Source organism: Oryx dammah, unplaced genomic scaffold (assembly GCF_014754425.2).
Source record: "Oryx dammah isolate SB20612 unplaced genomic scaffold, SCBI_Odam_1.1 HiC_scaffold_17, whole genome shotgun sequence".
Taxonomy (NCBI): Eukaryota; Metazoa; Chordata; class Mammalia; order Artiodactyla; family Bovidae; genus Oryx; species Oryx dammah.
In genome coordinates this window covers 68350381-68372390 of record NW_024070201.1, presented here as the reverse complement: position 1 = coordinate 68372390, position 22010 = coordinate 68350381, and the positions used below count along the sequence as shown (strand labels likewise).

General features: G+C 37.8%; 1 long non-coding RNA gene across 1 annotated transcript in view; it reads left to right on the top strand.

Annotated features, from left to right (window-relative positions):
* The window catches only part of LOC120876896, a 1092147-nt gene extending 1075121 nt beyond the window's left edge, over positions 1-17026 (top strand). Inside the window, exon 5 of the long non-coding RNA XR_005724236.1 lies at positions 16846-17026. This is a non-coding gene — a long non-coding RNA (uncharacterized LOC120876896). The remainder of the gene's footprint in view (positions 1-16845) is intronic.
* The last annotated feature ends 4984 nt before the right edge of the window (positions 17027-22010 follow it).

Sequence of the window (22010 nt, the reverse complement as noted above, 5' to 3'; positions counted from 1 at the left end):
ATATAATAAAATGCAAAAGGCTCAAAATCAAGTCCCTCGTTCCTCAGAGGTTATCAGGGTTAACAGTTTAAAGTGAATTCTCCAAAAATTTGTCTAAGTTTCATTATATAATACATTCAAGCCATGTAGACAGTACTCTCTTTACTGCTTCACATCATTTCATGCTGTTGTGTATAGATCTTCCTCACTCTGTCTGAAGATTAAATGATATTGCTTGGGTGGATTGCTCTAAGGTATTTAGCTGGTCCTTTTTTCTGTTCTTTCCAGTTGATCATTATTGCAAATGATGCAAGAAATTCCTGTGCATACATATTTGTGCACTGAACTCCATTTGATGATGACTGAAATCTATTGAAAATGCTTTAAAAAGCACTTCATATTATTTCTTTAAAAATGAACTGTGCAGATGGAACCTATAAGAAAGGAACTGCAAAATACCCCTTATTTCATGCAATCCTAAAATGTAGACACTGACTAGAAGGTGGATCATGCTTAATTATTCATTTTCTTCTTGGAGAACAGGCAAATTACAGTGAGCTAAAAGGATTTAATATGCTTTAATATGCAGGAAAAATAGAAAATATGACTCCTCCTTATTGTGAATTTCCATTTAGAGCACTTCCTTCATCAGAAGATTCTTGTTAGTTCATGCTTCATTTGAGTATCAGTCTTGAAAGAAACGGTGAAATGCATTTTCCAGGTTTCTCAGAAAAGATGTACCAAATTTGGTGAGGGCACTTAAATTCCATAAGACTGTAAAAAGATTAATTATAGTGATTTCCACCCCTCTGTAGGGCAATGATTTATTTTTCCTTCCCTGGTTTATGAAGAAGGCCCTCCATAATTTGATGTTACTTCTCTAGAAAATTTTCTCCAGTGGTTTGCTAATAAATGTTTAACAACTGGCTCACTTCCTACTAGAAGAAAATATATCTATTATGTTTATATATAAAATATACATAAAATGAAAGCATGCATACAGGAGTTTATTTTACATTTGACAGGTGTAAAACAAATGGAATTTATCATTATTAATGAAATATGCAATCCACTTTATAACAAATAGCTAATTGCTTCTCATGTAGTGTTCTCATTGATCTTAGCTGAAAACTGCTGTTGTTGTTGTTCAGTTGCTAAGTCATGTTCGACTCTTTGACCCCATGGACTGCAACATGCCAAGCTTCCCTGTCCTTCTCCATCTCTTGGAGTTTGCTCAAACTCATATCCAATGAGTCATTGATCCAGCCATCCAACCATCTCATCCTTTGTCATCCCCTTCTCCATTTGCTTTAATCTTTCCCAGCATCAGGGTCTTTTCCATTGAGTCAGCTCTTCACATCAGGTATTGGAATTTCAGCTTCATCAACAGTCCTTCCAATGAATATTCAGGGTTGATTTCCTTTAGGATTGAATGGTTTGATCTCATTGCAGTTCAAGGGACTGTCAAGAGTCTTCTCCAGCACCACAATTTGAAAGCATTAATTGTTTGGTGCCCAGTCTTCTTTATGGTCCAACTCTCATATCCATACATGACTACTGGAAAAACCATAGCTTTGACTATATGGACCTTGTCAGCAAAGTAATATCTTTGCATTTTTATATGCTGTCTAGGTTTGTCATAGGTTTCCTTGCAAGGAACACACATCTTTTAATTTCATGGCTGCAGTTACCATTAGCAGTAATTTTGGAGCCCAAGACAATGAAATCTGTCACTATTTCCACTTTCTCCCCTTCTATTTGCCATGAAGTGATGGGACCGGATGCCATGACTTTAGTTTTTTTAATGTTTGAGTTTTAACCCAGTTTTTGAACTCTTATATTTATAGCCAATTTGTTCAATGCACATGAATGTAGTTCCAACAAAAATATTAGTTAATATTCTACTAACGTTAATAAATGACAGAAATCAGACAATAAAACAAAGTTACCAAGGTGATGTCACTGAACACAGAACTGAGAGATTTCATAGCACATAATTATATAGTATTACTGCCATACATTACAGTAGACATGGATGATAGTACAAAGTATGAAGATCTCTAAGAAATGATGTTTTGAATATCTATTACTTTTGTTTCTAATATAATTTGCTGAACTGTAATTTATATAATTTTATGTATAATAATGGCAGTGGTCAATGACACAAAATTCTTAAAAGTTTGATCGTTGAATCTGGTGAGCTTGTGAAGTAGTTTTAGCTTACTACTGGTTCATATTTCATCATTTCTAAGAGGAAAATCTACTATATTCAAGACTGTCTCTCAATGCCCCTCAAGACTAATACACAAAAAGAATTTTAGTTCCTGGGCATGCAAATATTGGATAAAGTTTGAATTTTTGGAAAATTTAAATAACTGAGTTTGTTTTGAATTTAATCAACTGAACTTTTTTGAAAGCATAAATAGATGGCCTACTTTGCATAGATTTTGAGATTCTAACAAGATTCTCTTATCCAGATGATTATTTTACGGAACAGCCAAATTGCAGGCAACTAGTGAAGGAGGAAAATATCCCACGGCACCCCCGTCCCTTCTAACAAGAAAACAGGCGAATAATTTGATAATGTGTCCTGGCAAAAGTATGTTTCTTTGTGTTTAAAGTTATTTCAAAAATTTACACTTTTGTTCCAGACTTACGGAAATGTAAAATAATAGATTCTTCTTTCGAAGAAACAAATATTTAAATAATGATGTTACTATAAGGTCATCTCCCATTCTTTCATCTTGTGGTACATTTAGTAAATCTTAACAAAATCTCTTTGCTCATTAAGCTCTGTTTCTTGGGTAGTCAGTCATCTGGAGGGACAAAGAGCACCTTTCTTTCTCCTTTGTGTCCTTGCAATGTTTCATTTCTTCTTCTTCTTTTTTTTAATAGTGTTATTGATATATGTTACATGCCATCAAATTCATGTTTAGAATACATATTTCAATGGCTTTTAGAATGTTTACAATTATACATTTACATTAAAAACAGCGTCCAGTACCGCAAAATAGGGACAGAACTTCATTATTTCATTTTAGTGATACTTGATTGCAAATTCTTCTTGTGATGGTGATTATTATATGTACTTTCAATTCTTTTTCTTATTCCCCATTTCATTTTCAGTAAATGCTGTACTTTTAAAAACTAGAACTCCATTAGTGAAACACACATACACACACACACACACCCACCCCTCAATGTTTGGAGGACAAAAAGAATTTTAGGTTCCAGTCATACAAACATCAGTGATCAAAGCAAAGAAGTAGACGAAAACCACAAAATGGGAAAGACTAGAGATCTCTTCAAGAAAATACCAAGGGAAAATTTCATGCAAAGATGGGCACAATAAAGGACAGAAATGGAATGGAAACAGAAGCAGGAGATATTAAGAGGTGGCAAGAATACACAGAACAACTATACAAAAAAGATCTTCAGGACCCAGATAGGCACGATGGTGTGATCACTCACCTAGAGCCAGACATCCTGCAATGCGAAGTCAAGTGGGCCTTAGGAAGCATCACTATGAACAAAGCTAGTGGAGGCGATGGAATTCCAGTTGAGCTATTTCAAATCCTAAAAGATGATGCTGTAAGGTGATGCACTCAAAATGCCAACAAATCTGGAAAACTCAACAGTGGCCACAGGGTGGGAAAAGGATCCATTTTCATTTCAATCCCAAAGAAAGGCAATGCTCAAAAATGCTCAAACTACTGCACAGTTGCACTCATCTCATATGCTAGCAAAGTAATGCTCAAAATCCTCCTAGCCAGGCTTCAACAGTACATGCACCATGAATATCCAGATGTTCAAGCTAGATTTTGAAAAGGCAGAGGAACCAGAGAACAAATTGACACCATCTGCTGGATCATAGAAAGAGCAAGAGATTTCAAAAAAACATCTTCCTCTACTTTATTGACTATGCCAAAGCCTTTGACTGTGTGGATCACAACAAAGTGTGGAAAATTCTGAAAGAGATGGGAATACCATACCACCTAACCTGCCTCCTGAGAAATATGTATGCAGGTCAAGAGGCAACAGTTAGACCTGGACATGGAAAAACAGACCGGTTCCAAATAAGGAAAGGAGTACGTCAGGGCTGTATATTGTCACCTGCTTATTTAACTTATATGCAGAGTACATCATGAGAAACACTGGGCTGGAAGAAGCAGAATCTGGAATCAAGATTGCCAGGAGAAATATCAATAACCTCAGATATGCAGATGACACCACCCTTGCGGCAGAAAGTGAAGAGGAACTCAAAAGCCTCTTGATGAAAGTGAAAGAGGAGAATGAAGAAGTTGGCTTAATGCTCAACATTCAGAAAACTAAGATCGTGGCATCCAGTCCCATCACTTCCTGGGAAATAGATGGGGAAACAGTAGAAACAGTGTCAGACTTTAATTTTGGGGCTCCAAAATCACTGCAGATGGTGACTGCAGCCATGAAATTAAAAGACACTTGTTCTTTGAAAGAAAAGCTATGGCCAACATATACAGCATATTAAAAGGAATAGACATTACTTTGCCAACAAAGGTCCATCTAGTCAAAGCTATGGTTTTTCCAATAGTCATGTATGGATGTGACAGTTGGACTATAAAGAAAGCTGAGCGCTGAAGAATCAATGCTTTTGATCTGTGGTGCTGGAGAAGACTCTTGAGAGTCCCTTGGACTACAAAGAGATCCAACCAGTCCATTCTAAACGAAATCAGGCCTGAATATTCATTGGAATGACTGATGCTAGTGGTGAAACTTCAATACTTTGGCTACCTGATGTGAAGAAATGACTCATTTGAAAAGAGCCTGATGCTGGAAAAGATTGAAGGCGGGAGGAGAAGGGGATGACAGAGGATGAGATGGTTGGAAGGCATCACCAGCTCAATGGACATGAATTTGAGCAAGCCCCAGGTGTTGGTGATGGACAGGGAAGCCTGGCATGCTGCAGTCCATGAGGTCACAGAGAACTGGACACAACTGAGTGACAGAAATGAACTGAAGCAAACTTTAGAGTTTGCAGTTTTGGGTAAAGGGGATCTAATGGGCTGAACTATTTGAAAGTATAAGAAGTAGGTGACCTACTTTACATAAATCTTGAGATTCCAGCAAGATTCTCTTATTCAAATGATTATGAGTTTGAAACTTCAATTGAAATCAAATTAGCATGAACAGGACAGAATCTGTTTTATTACAGACCAGGGAGAGTATCCACCTTAGAGCAGGAATAGTCCCTGAAACAGTGGGCTCACCTTGGTGCACCGTGGGCTCACCTCGACAAGGAGGATGACTTTGCAGATTTCCCACAGTGCTTTGCTTTTTATGTTTTCATTTAATGGTGTGACATCCTATGACAATTATCATTATTTTGGGTCCCATTTTCCCTTGGAAGCAGCTTTGACACAGATCAATGCGTCTCAGTGTCGTTTTTTATGGCGCTGCAACATCAGAAAATGACAGCTGGAAATCTTAATTGGTCCAGTGACAGGAAATATAATGACTGTTCACAGTGACTTATTTTATCTGACCTTGTGCTTAATTCAAAGGTAAATTTTCATCTCACTATTTGAAAAGAGAATGTGGTGGGCTGATGAGTGGGGCAGATGGCCCAGAGAAAGAGCCTTCTTTTGGAGAGAAATTGGTACTGGTTTGGGAGCTGTTATTAAATTAGAATTTAAGTGTTGGTCTCGAATAATGGATACCAGGGTCTCTGTGCCTATTTGAACTGCCAACCTTTCTGCTGCGCCTGCCATTAGAAATGGCAGCAGGCGCTGGATGCAGCATGGAAGGTTGCCCACAAGTGACTGGCTGGAGGCCCTATCACAGAGGCCACCAGACAGCTGTCAGACAGACTGGCATTTGATCATTACTGACTTGGTCTGGAGCCCAGTGACTTTGACCCAGAGGCAAAAGGTTTCCTATAATACCACCCAAATTGTTCAATCCCCTGGTCCTAGAGAGAAAGCTGTTTCTAAAATAAGGACATCATGTCTGCCCTACTGAGTCCAGCTATTAAACCAAGATTCCAAGTGTCCTTTTGGCAGTTAAAAACAGATGCATAAGCAAAGTATTAAATCTCCAACATCTTTAATTCACCTTGGGCAAAGTGTAGCATAGAGAAGGAGGTGGCATGATTCAGTGAAAAAATGCTGGACTTAGGTTGAGATAGTACCTCTGAGCTTCATTTCTAATGTTTGCCTAATTCACTGGGTAATCATAAGAACTAAAGAACAGAATGCATATGATCAATAACTATAAGTTTCTTTTAGATTAAGATTGATGATGAAGGTGAGGGTGATGATGATAGTAGCCTTAGTGATGATGAATGCAATATTTTTTCTTCTATAAGCATGTTATTGTTTTCTTACTGTATAAAATGATATCAAGGATACTGTTGGTAATGGATGTAGTATAAGATCATTAAAGGCATAGACTTTAAAGTAAAGTACTTTGCAGCAATAAATTGCTTTAAACCAATAAAGGAAAATGAAGACCTGGCTTGAAATTCTGGCTCCAACACTCACGAGCTGGCCAGCTACAGTTTCATCTATAAATAAACTACTACATGGTGTTGTTGAAAGAAGTAAGTGATATAAGGCATGAGAAGCTGTTAGTTCAGCACCCAACACATGATTAGTACTCAGTGCATTTCAACTCATTCATGTCCCTTTCAATTCATTAAGTGCAGAGCTTGTGTATTTCTCAGTGAATCATTCACCAGATAGAGACCAAGAGTGATCCACTCAGCAGGTTTCTTCTCTACATGTATGTTTGTGTTAGTCTAGGTCTCCCAAGAAACAGACACAAAGATCAGATTTTCTAAAAATTAAAGTTTTTCAAAGAAAATGAGGATGGAGTTAGTAGGAAGGCTGGGGAATCACTGGACCAAGATGTACTTTGAATTCCAAGTGAACAGAAGTTGGGTGGAAGCTTCCTGGATCACTGTGCTTAGTTGCTCAGTTATGTCCAGCTCTTTGCAACCCCATGGACTATAGCCATCAGGCTCTTCTGTCCATGGGAGTCTTCAGGCAAGAATACTGGGTTGCTATTACCTTCTCCAGGGGATCTTCCTGACCCAGGAATCGAACTCAGGTCTCCTGTGTCTCCTGATTGCAAGCAAATTCTTTAACCACTGAGCCATTGGGCAGACCAAGAAAGATTCAGTAAGGCTGTCAAAGGACAGATGCCTCCTCAGAACAGAGTCAGCTGTTAGAGGGGCTCCATGTCTTACAGAGTGAAGCCACTATGCTCCACCCTTGGTTAGAAGCAGCTTGAGTGAAAACACAGCTGGGGTACAAATGCGGCAGTTGATCTCAGAACCCCGCAGCTGGGTCCCTTCCATCAAGCTCTCTGAACTTAGAGGTCAGGGAGGCACATTCTACAGCTGCCTTGCCTTTAAAAGCTGTGATTGCTTGTTAGCTATTATTAACTCATTCGATCCTTGAATTTCAAAGTAGATCTTTTCATAATAGTTGCTACATTGCTCCAGGTGTTAGCTAGTGTTGCCTGTCTCCTTCTGATGTTGTCTACTCTTCATAAACAATTAAGTAAACTTGCCTTCTTCACTGGTTCATCCTCCCCAAACATGAGAGACAACGGAAGTTCCCTAAACATCTAAGCCTGGTGCTACCTTCTTCATCCCTTTGTCATGCTCATTTCCTGTAAGAAATGCCTCTTGTGCTACCAGGAAAGTCACATCTTAATGTGGGAACATTGTATCTGTCTCCTCTCAGTGAGCTCTGCCTCTTGGACCCCATGTGAGCATTATGCTTCTTGCCCAGCTCCTCTTAATCATGTGCTTGCCTCTCTGTTGGTGGAACTGGTTTTTAGGAGTGGGAGGCACAGATCTTGTTCTGTGTTGGAGGTTTTATGACTGTCTGCCTTTGCTGTTTCACCAAAGGAAAGTCAAAGGAAGGGAAGTAGTCAAATGAGTCATATGTCAGGATTTATTCTGAAGAGTGCTGTCCTTTTATTCTGCATTACTGCAGCGCCAGCTCTGCTTGATCCCTGAGTCACAATTCAAAATGGAAATTGATTTGGTTTTTGCCATCTTTGAGTTGCAGATAAACTCTAAGCCAGGCTCTACTGATTCAAGATCTTCCTGCTTCCAGAAATGGAGATTATTTGTTCATTTCAGCTTTACAGCAGAAGGCTTTTTGTGGGCATGAGGTATGGTGGACCTCTCAGAAAGCCTTGCTAAAAGAATGAATGAATGAATGAATACGTGAATGAATGAATGGAGTGAGATTGTTTGAGGAATTTGGTGCCTCAGAATTGTATGATCTTATTTTGTGTTTCCTCTTTGTAGGAAAGAGAAACCTTATGCTTTGAATTGTATTATTGCTAGATAATTCACAGGATCAAATCATAATATGTGAGAACCAGAAAGAAGTTCTCATACAACCTATTCTAGTTCATTGGGAAAAAAAAGTAAAATAAGAATTGAAGGGGAGTGACTTCAATTGAATGTCATACAGTTAATAAAGACTAAGTCTATACTCTACCTTCCTCTCTTTTCACTTTCAGCTAAACTTGCTGCTTTCCCTTTTTATTTTTATAGTTTATTTGAAAAGAAATTGATACTCAAAATTTACAAAAATTCCATTCAAATACTCTAAAGCTCATTTGAAATCATGAAGACACAGTGAATTTGCCAAATAAGACTTACCCCAGTCATTCATTCATTCATTTAACAAATATTGAGAGCTTAGTATATGTGCCGGGTATTGTGTCTATGCTAAGAAAATAGAAACACAAAGAAAGGCAAAGTCCCTTCCCTCCTGGAGCTTCCATTCTAGTTTATATTTAGAGAGACTCTTTCATCTACGGGTGTCACTCACCAGCTAGATGACAAAGGACAAATGCCCCCATCCATCTGAGCCTCATATTTCCTTGTCTTAATAATGAAACCAGTAAATCCCACTTTGCTTGGTTGTTGAGAGAACCGAAAAGTAAAGGTAATTTACTTGGCAAAACACCAGGCACATAGTTATAACTGAGGATCAAATCATAATATAGTTATGCACATAGTTATAGCTTTTTTCCTCATCAAGCCTGGATTTTCCAGCTGCCCTGATTTCAACCCTATTGTTTTCCTTCTTACAAAGAACTACAACATGGTAGAAGCCTTACCCAGAGCAATCCCACACCTACTTAAGTTCCAACCACATTAACTTTATTTCTGCTCCACAAACATTTTATTCTTCCTTTAGTGACTTTGGACCCGACACTCTGCCTGGAACATCTAACCACTGCCCCCAACTTCCCTCTCAGGCTTCCTACTGTCGTTAATATCTGCTTCACTCTTGCTCATCTTTACTCTTAATTTAATTATCACCTGGCAAGAAGTCATCCCCTACCTTCCCAGGCTTAATCAGATCTTGTCCACACACTCTTACAACAGGTCCACTGACATAACTTGCAGGGTCCAGCCCAAAATGAATATGTGGAACCCCTTGTTCAAAAAGCAAAAGTACTGCAAAAACTGTTAGATTATAAAGCTTCTCTCTTCTTCCTTCTTACTTAATTTGTCATGATGCTTTTTATTTGTTATTTGATGCTCTTAGTAAACAAAAGTTAAAATTTGTAACTACCAGCATTTGTTTAATGCATTATTAAAATATAGTATAACATTTTAAATGATTGTATTTTGACATTTATCATGATAGTGTTCAAAGCCAATTCTAATAGCAAATATGAGTTTAACATGTATGCAAAAACAGATATTGCACAATTCCTATTTTGTATTTCATGCATGCATGTATGTATTTCCTTCTTATCAGAACAAAAAAAATGTTGCACAGAACTAATTTAGGTGTTTTTATGGCAAAATAGATGGAGAAATGGTGGAAACAGTCAGAGACTTTATTTTTCTGGGCTCCCAAATCACTGCAGATGGTGACTACGGCCATGAAATTGAAAGATGCTTGCTCTTTTGGAAGAAAAGCTATGACCAACCTAGACAGGATATTAAAAAGCAGAGACATTACCTTGCCAACAAACGTCTGTCTAATCAAAGCTATGGTTTTTCCAGTGGTCATGTATGGATGTGAGAGTTGGACTATAAAGAAAGCTGAGTGCCAAAGAATTGATGCTTTTGAATTGTGGTGTTGGAGAAGACTCTCGAGAGTCCCTTGGTCAGCAAGGAGATCCAACCAGTCCATCCTAAAGGAAATCAGTCCTGAATATTCATTGGAAGGACTGATGTTGAAGCTGAAATTCCAATACTTTGGCCACCTGCTGCAAAGAGCACTCATTGGAAAAGACCCTGATGCTGGGAAGGATTGAAGGCGAGAGGAGAAGGGGACGACATCACTGACTCAATGGACATGAGTTTGGGTAAACTCCAGGAGCTGGTGATGGACAGGGAGGCCTGGAGTGCTGCAGTCCATAGGGTTGCAAAAGTTGGACACAGCTGAGCTACTGAACTGAACTGACTGGAGAAGGAAAAGGCAACCCACTCCAGTGTTCTTGCCTGAAAAATCCCATGGACAGAGAAGCCTGGCAGGCTACAGTCCATGGGGTCACAAAGATTCAGGCACAGCTGAGCAACTTCACTTTCACTTTCATTTCTTGACGTGCACATATTCTATCAAGTTTCTCTACTTTCAGCTTGATGGTTGAAAAGGGCAGACAAGAAAAGGAACTGTGGGTTACCCTTTCACCTTTGCTTCAGTGTCACCCTATCCAGCATAAGTGGTTGTCTGATACAGGAAAGTAACATGAATAAGAAAAGATATGATAGACTTTCTGGGTTGCTCATATTTCTTTCAATGTCATTAGCCCCTTTCTGCATTCAAAGCATGCTGTCAGTGTGCCTGCTTACTCAGTCTCAGATGTAAGATACTTATATTCTTTTAAGTAGCAGTGAACCATCACATATCCTAGTTTTCACCAGGATTCTGTGCTACATATAAATGGGGGCAGAAGAAGGATGGTTGACATTTATATTGCACTGTCTCCTCCAGTCACCTGCATATTCCCTTCTACCACTGGACTTAATTGTAACACACAATTTGCCACTTTAAATTATCAAAATATTTCCGGACAGCAATGGGAGAGCATTAAACCAAGTCTGCAGCTTTTCTGAGCATGGACTCTCATGAGATTCCTCAGACCCTGTGCCTATGAAGCTGGCTTTGCTTAGAGCATCCTGTGTTTTATTTTTTTGCATTTTATTTTATATTAATATTTTATTATGTATTTACTTTATATTAACAATGTAGGGATATTTTCATTTGGACAGCAAAGGGACTCAGCCCTTTTTTTAATTTGTGTAACATGTTCTTCCATGATTAAACCATAAACTGCATGGGGCAATGAGCTTACACATCTTATTCCTCTCTCCTCAGTAAATATTTTCGAGTGTATGAGTAAAGATATGCACATGGATGGAAAAACCAGGAATCTGAAATCTTCAAGGACAAAATCAAGGAATGGCTTGAAAGGAACGCTGTTGGCCAGTCACTAAGTTGTGTCTGACTTTTTGTGGCCCCGTCGACTGCATTACACCAGTCTCCTCTGTTCTCCGCTATTTTCTGGAGTTTGCACAAATTCATGTCCATTGTGTCAGTGATGCTATCTAACCATATCATCCTCTCCACCCCCTTCTCCTTTGCCTTTGATCTTGCCCAGCATCAAACTCTTTTCTAATGAGCTGGCTTTTCCCATCAGGTGACCAAAGTATTGGAGCTTCAGCATCAGTTCTTCCAATGAATATTCAGGGTTGATTTTCCTCAGGATTGACTGGCTTGATCTCCTTGCAGTTCAAGGGATTCTCAAGAGTCTTCTTCAGAACAATTCAAAAGCATCAATTCCTCAGTGCTCAGCCTTCTTTATGGTCCAGCTCTCACATCTGTACATGACTACTGGAAAAACAGAGCTTTTACCATAAGGACCTTTGTCAGCAAAGTGGCATTTATGCTTTTTAATACACTGTCTAGGTTTGTTAACTTCACACTTCAGGGAAATTAATGACAGAGATTAATGTGCATGTATATAATTAGATTTCATAGGTACACTCCATAGTTGTTAATTCCCCTCTTCCTTGGGGTTATATTTTGCTTTCTAACTCTGTATGTTCTGCTTGATCAAACCTTAGTCATAAAAATAATCAATGTAATGGCTATCTATTCTAAGAAAAGATAGCTTCTTCTTCCTGTGTCTCCGTGTGTATTTTAATGAATATAGCACCCATGTGCATAAAGGAGGAAGATTTCCATTTCATTAATACTAGATTTTTCACATTATTTAAGTTCCAAAAGGGAATGTTTCTTCTATTTGATAGGTCTTATTTTATTAGCCATATAAAGTGAAATAACAGTTTGTTTAACTATGTCAAAAACAATAGGGACTCACTGCTACTTGTTTTCTTTTGTATAAATGTTAATGCATTTGTAACTCCATCCCACTGGTTCATAAACCAAGCATTACCAAGTTACCGTTGCCCTATAATGTATTTCAGTCATTTTTTAATAAATCCAGACTTTAAAATGGCTTATCATTATCTCTATAAGTTACTAGAAACAGATTTACTTCCTGAACGGCTGGGTCCTGCAGCACTCTAGCTAATGAAACTGGATTTGAAAACATCATTCAATTAAACAAACCTGCTGAGATTTGTTTTTTTGGTGTTTTTGTTTTTTAGCCAAATATAATGTTGAGCAAAATCTGTAATCTCACACTCTGACCTTCTTCGCAGACCTGACTCATTTAAATGACAATCCTCTGGTCCCCAATGCCTGAACTTTTTTTTTTTTTTTTTGAACATGTTTTTAAAAGAATCCATTGTGCAAGTCTAGAATTTCCATAACTTTTAATGAAAAAGGATATGTTTAAACACAAATGCACTTTCATTATGTTTCAACAATAAAAGAATAGACATACTATATAGAAATATTAATCCATAACCACCTTATAACATCAAATGAATGAATATATTTGGCTATAATAATCAGATAGCAGAGACATTAACACAGAATGGTGAGAAGAGTGTATAATTCTTAGATTTCAAATATAATAAAAATTCATAATTTAAAAGAGTGAATAATGACCTTGAGACAACTGGATTTTGGTGAATATTATTGCCACTGGTATAAGCTGATATTGATTCAGAAATATTCATGACATACTACATCAGGAATATGGTGATGGACAAGGCGAACATAATTTCTGTCCTTAGAGAACTTATAACCAGGATCAGTGACTTGAGGAAATCAGTTCTATCTTGAGTTCTTCTGGCTTTAAAACAACATTCACTTAATTGAACAACTATCTTCTGGATATTTATTAGAGATTGAGGGTTGTAAGAAGCAAAAAATAATTTGTACACAGCTCCTAATTTCAAGGAAATTTTATTCTATGCATAAATAGCTATGAAAATAGAATATGTAATGCCCCACAGAGAGATCTGGCTAAGATGCCATGAGAAGGAAAAAATGTAAATGATTTTCAGATAGTGAAATCAAGGCTTCCTTGAAAAAAAAAAAACTTTTGAATTGAGTCTTAGGAGATGTAACAGATTTTTAAGTGTTGACAATGAGGGAAAAATGGGAATTCTAAGCAGACAGCATAGAAGACTTGAGGAGGGGAGGACACGGGCAAGTGTATAACATGATCCTACATGGCTGAGTGCAGTGTGGGTGTGGAATGCTCTGTGGGTGTCCTCTCTTTTACCTTAATGGCCTGGTCTGGTGCAATTCTCATTTATGAAGATTCTCAGTGCAAGTATTGCCTCTTTGATAAGTAGTGTGTCTGGCATTTTAATCCTCTCCATTGTATAGATGGGTTCTGTCTAACTAGATGTTGATTTGGTTTGAGTTAGAATCATGAGAAAATGTGATTACAAGAATGGATTTGGGGACTTCTCTGGGAATCCAGTGGTTAAGACTGAGTACTTTCACTGCCAAGGGTACAGGATTAGTCTCCAGTTGGGGAACTAGAATCCCACAGTTCTGGGTGGTTGTGGAGAAGGCAATGGCAACCCACTCTAGTACTCTTGCCTGGAAAATCCCATGGACGGAGGAGCCTGGTAGGCTGCAGTCCATGGGGTGGCGAAGAGTCAGACACAGCTAAGCAACTTCACTTTCTCTTTTCACTTTCATGCATTGGAGAAGGAAATGGCAACCCACTCCAATGTTCTTGCTTGGAGAATCCCAGGGACAGTGGAGCCTGGTGGGCTGCCGTCTGCGGGGTCACACAGAAGACTGAAGTGACTTAGCAGCAGCAGCAGCAGTGACCAAAATAAAGCACACACATGGATTGGAACTAGATGTTGAGGACCTTGAGTGCCACATTCTGAAACTTAAAACTACTGAAGACTTTCCCCCTGAATATAAAAATAATAATAGTGAATAATTTTTGTTATGGGCACTATTTTAAAGGCTGTACAAATTTGATTTTATATAGTCTTCAGAATAACCTGATGACATAGGCAATACTGTTATTCTCATGTTAGAGAAACTGAAGCCTAACGTTTTAGGGACTGGCCTAGAATCTGAGTGAGTCAGTGGTGGAGCCAAAATTTGAACCCTGGTATCCTGACTCCAGGATTAATACTTAAGTACTATGCAGAACAGTGCTAGAGCAAAAGGAATTTTGCACAAATACCTGGAGAGAATCAGAAGGAGGAAGCTTGGTCAAGGATCTCAATTTGGAGGGAAGTGCAACAGAAAAGACAATAATTATGGTGATACAAGTGAAAAGGAGAATTTTTGAAGGGATGTGTGTGTTGTCCATTCAGAATTCAAAGGGTTGGCAAATTATTCCACATGAGGGGCAGAGAAGAGAAAGATTGTGAGATCTGAGTCCACAGAACTGGGAGGCAGACAATCATATTCACAAAAAAATAAAAAACCTGGAAAGAAGCGAGTTCAATAGGGGAGGTTGTAGTTCTGTGATCGATGGTGCAGTTTATTTATTATTTATAAATTACTCAAGTCTGAGTGTGACATCCTTCATAATTTCTATTCCTTAGGGGAAACGCTGTTTACAAAGCAATACGGTTTCTTAAATGCCACTGTTGTCATTTGTATTCTATTTTTCAAGTTATTTTTTTTTCAAAATCAAAACATGACTGATTTTGGAAAATAAGCAGTCAATTTAGAATGTGTTTTTGTTAGAGGTTTAGAAGGAAAGTCAGAATTTTCACAGAAAATAAACTTTAGTAGGGGACAGATTCAGTTCAATTGAGTCGCTCAGTGGTGTCTGACTCTTTGCAACCCCATGGACTGCAGCACGCCAGGCCTCCCTGTGCATCACCAACTCCTGGAGTCTAACCCAAACTCATGTCCATCGACTCGGTGATGCCATCCAAACATCTCATTCTCTGTCTTCCCCTTCTCTTCCAGCCTTCAATCTTTCCCAGCATCAGGGTCTTTTCAAATGTGTCAGTTCTTCACATTAGGTGGCCAAAGTATTAGAGTTTCAGCTTCAACATCAGTCCTTCCAGTGAACACCCAGGACTGATCTCCTCTAGGATGTACTGGTTGGATCTCCTTGTAGCCCAAGGGACTCTCAAGAGTCTTCTCCAATACCACAGTTCAAAAGCATCAATTCTTTGGTGCTCAGCTTTCTTCACAGTTCAATTCTCGCATCCATACATGACCACTGGAAAAACCATAGCCTTGCCTAGACAGACCTTTGTGGCAAAGTAATGTCTCTGCTTTTTAATATGCTGTCTAGGTTGGTCATAACTTTTCTTCCAAGGAGTAAGCATCTTTTAATTTCATGGCTGCAATCACCATCTGCAGTGATTTTGGAGCCCCTCAAAATAGTCTGTCACTATTTTCACCGTTTCCTCATCTATTTGCCATGAAGTGAGAGGACAGTCTATCAAAGCAAATATAAGGATTTTTGTCATTGGGCCTTCAATGAATAATCAAAAATAAAAGTGTCTTTATTTGAAAAAAATAGTATTCTTGTATAGTTTTAACCTTGAAAGAGTTACTCAAATTCAATAAATCTACTTCCTTACCTGTAAAATGGGAATAGTATTGAGTAGTCTCATAGATCTGTTGTATTTAATGAGATATATATGAAATCTTTGCAGAATATTACCATAAACTAAGCCCATAAAATATTAGATACCAGTGTTACATTACTGTCAGTCCTTATATTCACTGAATTTCCTCACAGTCTGTGCCTCACTGTAGAGAGTTGAGCATACCTTATATTTGTTGAGAGGTAATACATAACTGTTGTTTTTGAACCAATTATAACAGTCTTAAACTATTCTTTCTTAGAATCTGCAGCAGTTAACATTTGTATTATGATTTGAAAGGGAAGGAAATAGGAACTGATATTTACACTTTCTATAGTCAGAATTCGTACTTCATACTCTCCATTTGGCACTCTGGGTTTGATGTAAAAACCTTAAGGAAAGAGAGAATAAGGTAACATAGACAAAGAAGAATGAAACATATCCTAAAACAGTGGGTCTTCACCATGCTTAGACACGGAGACACATGGAACTATATTGTTATTATCTGAAACAAACAAATGGAATTTTTAGTGACATAATTCTTGATGTTTAATTCAATCTTAACATCTGGGAACAGTTTTATTACATTAAAACATTACTGCAAAAATTAAAATCACTAGAAATTCACAGCTCTGTGAACACAAGTCCACAAAAACTAAAAGTGCTTGAACTAAGTAAACACGTGTGATTTTTTTCTGGAGTTCTTTAGCAACAAGTTTCACCACCCCTTTTATTACCTTTTAATGATCAAGATATTTAACAACAATAAAATTCAGAAAAAAAATGTATAGTAAAATAATATGAACTGAAATCAGTATGATCAATCAATTTCTATTTTCTTCCCCTTCAAAATGCAAGTCCTGACATTGTTTTTTGTTTGCTTGTTTTTGTAGCTGAAGAACACAGTCTTGCTTGTCAACCACCAGGGTTCTGTGTGAGCGTAATTCTGAACCACAACTCAGAAGTGAGAAAGGAAGGGAGAAGCCCTTCGTAAGGGTAAGTTGGGCTTATGGGGCAGTAATTGCAGCACTTTAAAAAAGGATATAGAGGTGATATTTTCCTGTAGGTATAATAAGAATCAACGGTGAGCTCTAGTTGCCAAGAAAACTAATTAAATAGACTATATTAACAGCAAAATCCTCTTTAGAGCAAAAGAAATGACATTTCTTCCTGTTTTGTAATCGAGAGGAAGCACCTAGTTTCTTAAATTCAATTCAAAATATAGGATTTTAACATGGGTAGAAATAAACAAGCACACTTCCAGGATTTTACCACCAGTCTTGTGAACAGCAAGTGCATCAAGAAGTCCCTCATTCTGTGCTTAGTAGCTCAGTTGTGTCCGACTCTTTGCGATGCTACAGACTGTAGCTCGCCAGGCTCCTCTGTCCATGAGGATTCTCCAAGCAAGAATACTGGAGTGGCTTGCCTGCTCTCCTCCAGGGGATCTTCCTGACCCAGGGATCAGAGCCAAGTCTCCTGCATTTCAGGCGGATTCTTTACCCTCTGAGCCACCAAGGAAGCCCTTGAGTGCCCCACCCCACCAAACCACAGCAAATCGCCTTTGGCCCAAGCCTCTAGCAGGAAAGGAAAGAATCAGCAGAATACAGTAGAAAATGTGAACTCAATAAAATGTAGACATGCTATTTAGTAGCTGGAGGTGTGACTAAACATGACAAGATCTGTCATCTGTACCTACAGCATTTCAGTACAGTGGCTGCCAGCCATACCTGGTCATGGGTATTGAAATGGATAGTCTGAAGAGGTAGGAGCTGTACATGTGAAATAGACAGTATATTTTAAACCTTAAGTCTGAAAAAATGCCAAATATTGCACTTATGATTTTTATATTGATTACATGTTAATACCATGTTTGGAATATTTTGATTTAAATAAAATATATTATTTATTTAATTTTATCTATTTCTGTTTATAGTTTTTAACCTGGTTACTAAAAAGAAATTAAATACATTTGTGCTTTACATTATATTGTATTAGACAACATTTTTCTAGACTGGGATCTTTTTTTTTTTTTCAATGTAAAGATGTTAACTATTTTAGACTTGTGTCTGTCACAGTTACTCAAATATACATAGTGTACTAGCAGTGATGGGCAATATGTCAACAAATGAATGTGGCTGTGTTCCAAAAGCTTTATTTATGGATTCTAAATTGTAAATGCCATACATTATCACATACTATGAAATATTACTTTTTCTTTTTTTCTAACAATTTTAAAATGAAATAGCTATTCCTTGGCCTATAAAAACAGGTTCCTCATGGGCCAGAGTTTGCTAACCCTGTATTTTATTCTAGATTTTACTCTGCATTTATTATCTTTGGTCCTTACTAAAATGACTTAATTTATACCCTTATGTAAAATTGTAATGTTTATAAGCTTAATTATAAAGTCCCCTCTCATCTGCCAAGTTGTTGGAATTCCAAGTGACATAGCAGGTAAATAACTTTACAATTTGAATCAAAGATAAAATAGATTAGAATAAAGTAAGTTGATTCTAAAATAAGTAGTAAATTTCCTGATGCTAGAAGTGTTTAAACAGAGGAAAGTTTCTAGAAAAGGATTTTGTAGAAGGAAATTCATGCTAAATGTGTGATTTAATCAAATATGTAATAACCCCTTTTCAAACCCCAAACAGTTTGTTTTATTTTGTTGTTATATGTTAAGTCAGTTTTAGTTAAAATGTTGTGGGAAAAATGCAACAAGATTTCAGAGTTCAGGTTCTGACTCCTATCATGGAAATAATTTATTATATTGTGAAGGGTTTAGTAGGAATCTCAGATCTGATGGCTTGCATTTTTTCCATTTTGGTAGTAGAATTCAGTAAGGTTTTTAACACAAGGGGATGAGATTATGTAGAGTAGATTAATACAAGACTTTCTTTTATCTATCAAAGTAATATTAGTAAATTATCTGCAATTTACTTGAACACATAACCAATGATTTGAAAAAAGCTGATAATTAATATTTTAAGTTGTACTTTGATAAATACCCTCCCAATGTTTTGATCTTTTCTGACAATTCCTAATGCTCTTCAGCTTTTATAAGTATAGAATATATGGCGCAATTACACTGAGTTTACATTTCTTGAGTTAATACATTGGTCTCAATCACTAACGGATTCTTTATACTGATTGAATTTACATGTTGAATTGATTTAAATTGCCTGACCATATTTCAAGGTTAAATACAAAAGTATGTGGAGCTATTAATTTTGCGTTGCTGTTGTTGGTTTGAATGATTTAAGTACTTGAAGGTAGAGCAGGAATTAAATTAATCTGTGCCTTCACCTTAGCCCAGCCTTTCTCTTTGTATAATGTATCTGTGACATTTGTCTTCATTCCGAGAGAAGATGAGGAAAACTCATCAGAACGAATGACCAGTTCTCATTAAACTGATGATTTTGAGGGAGATTTCCTTTGATTCCATGTAATGATACATTACCTTCCCAAAGAATGAATTTAGCAATGAGAAATCTAAATCTGAGTGTACACCAACCCAAATCAATCAAATCATCCTAACAATTTCAAGGGCAAAAAGGAGAACAATAGCATATCCTGCAGCTGCTGACAAAGAAATCAACATGTCTGGTGCTAGGGTCTCATGTGTGAGGAGCAAATATTCCCAGTAGATGCTCTGCTTTCTCAAATCCACATGAGCTGGACATTTACAACTTTGTTCTAAAGGCTAGAAGAAATGAAGTAGTTTTTACCTTTTAGATTATAAAATGTAATTCTATGCAAATGTCCTTTGAGATTAGCCCATAAGATTCTCTCATAATCTCTCCAGAGAAGTGAAATTTCAGTTGCAAAACAACCTTAATCCTTAAAGCTTCTATGAAAACTTAGGTGAAAGACAGGACAAATAAGCCTTTGCAAACAAGCTCCAAGGGAATATATGTAGCCCACATCCATCAGCCACAGTATATCTCCTATTACACACAAATTTGTCTTAGTGAAAGGGAGAAGCAGACCATATTGATTTTCTTCATCTCTCTGGGGATAGAACTTCAGAATTGGTCAATTACAGTATTTCATATTTCCGTATTGCTAGCCTGGGCATATAATAGTTGACCTAACTAGCAGGCAGAAGCATATTTTATCCAGTTAATGTTTGTACTCCTGGTTGTGTGTAACTTAAAATTAAAAGTCAGCTTTAGTTTCCAACATATACTTTAGAAAAAAATATCTTATTATATTATAGTTAGTGATTTCATGCATTGGAGAAGGAAATGGCAATGCACTCCAGTGATTTTGCCTTGAGAATCCCAGGGACAGGGGAGCCTGGTGGGCTTCTGTCTATGGGGTTGCACAGAGTCGGACACAACTGAGGCGACTTAGCAGCAGCAGCAGCAGCAGCAGCAGTGATTATGAAAGTAACATACGCACTATTAAGCGATTTTGGAAAATATTGAAATAAAAAAATTAAAAGCCCTTACATCTCTACTACTATTTATATTCAAATATGTTTCTTTTCAGTCTTTTTTTCATACTTTTACATGCATTTATTCAATTCATATGTGTAATGCCCAATACATACCAAGAATTACACTATCATTAGCACACAGAAAGGTGAATGAAAGAGCTATTGTTTTTGCATTTGCAAAATTTATCATTTAGTCAGAGACAAACACACTAATGCAAAATAACCTGCTTTACACTTTAATAGCATGAGTCAGAATATGATGGTCACACATGAGAGGAAAAAATAGCCCAGACTTGGAGAACAATAGAAAAGGCTTATTAAAAAATACTGACTATAGGCCTACAATTGGGTGGCATTTAGTCAGAAAAATACAAAGGATAGAAGTGGAAAAGTATTGACTAAGAGGAAAGAGAGGTAAAATGTTTGATGAGCACTCTAGGAAGTAAATAGCTGATGATGATAGCTTCAGAGGGTGAAGAGATTGGAAAGAAGTGAGACCTAGACAGTGACAGAAGCTGTGAATCCATGAAAGTAATGTCAGTTCATTAGGCCATTAATATAAGCTGCTGCTGCTGCTGCTAAGTCGCTTCAGTCGTGTCCGACTCTGTGCGACCCCAGAGATGGCAGCCCATCAGGCTCCCCCATCCCTGGGATTCTCCAGGTAAGAACACTGGAGTGGGTTGCCATTTGCTTCTCCAATGCATGAAAGTGAAAAGTGAAAGGGAAGTCGCTCAGTCGTGTCTGACCCTCAGCGACCCCATGGACTGCAGCCCACCAGGCTCCTCCGTCCATGGGAGTTTCCAGGCAAGAGTACTGGAGTTGGTTGCCATTGCCTTCTCCATTAATATAAGCTAGGAAACTCTAAAAAGAGACCTTATGTACACTAACTTAAACAAGATGGAATCTTATATTCTGTTGTGTATCCATACAGAGGATGGTGAGTGATCAAGTTGGGCAGCCCACTCTGTGATACCAAATCACAGAGAAGTTCCTTCCTTCAATTTCCTTCTCTCCTGTGGCCCCCTCGTTTCCTAGCGTGCCAAGGACATGGTCATACAGTGTAGGTCCCCTGCGCTGCATCCAGGTTCCACCCTGCAGGAAGAAATGAGGAAACAGAAAATACACAGTTTCCTTTTAAGAAACTGACATATAATTGTATATATCCCATCACTGAGATATTGGGAAATGTCACTCCAGGTCAGAGGACAGAATGCCTGCTAACTTAAATTTGGAAAGAAAGATTCTGTGCCAAAAAGAACAGGAGAAGATTTGCCTCACCATGGTTTGAATTCTTGATTCTATTTTAAGAATGATGGAAAATTATTGAAATTTTGAACAAGGGGAAGTTATTGGCAGGTGTGAATTGTAGACCTTGCCTGGAGAGTAGAGGGTGAACTGGAGGTTAACAGGATTGGAGAGGGAACTACTAGCTGAGAAGCTGTGCGACAAAAGAAATTCAGGCAGGGATAATGGCGTCATGGGCTAGGACAGAGGCAGAGGAATTATGAGGGAAGAAGCAGTTCATTCATGAGTCAGAATGAGTCACTGGTGAGGAAGAATGGGAGTTCTGGATGCCTTGTCTCATGTGGAGGGTGATCATGAGGGAGAGTGAGAAGT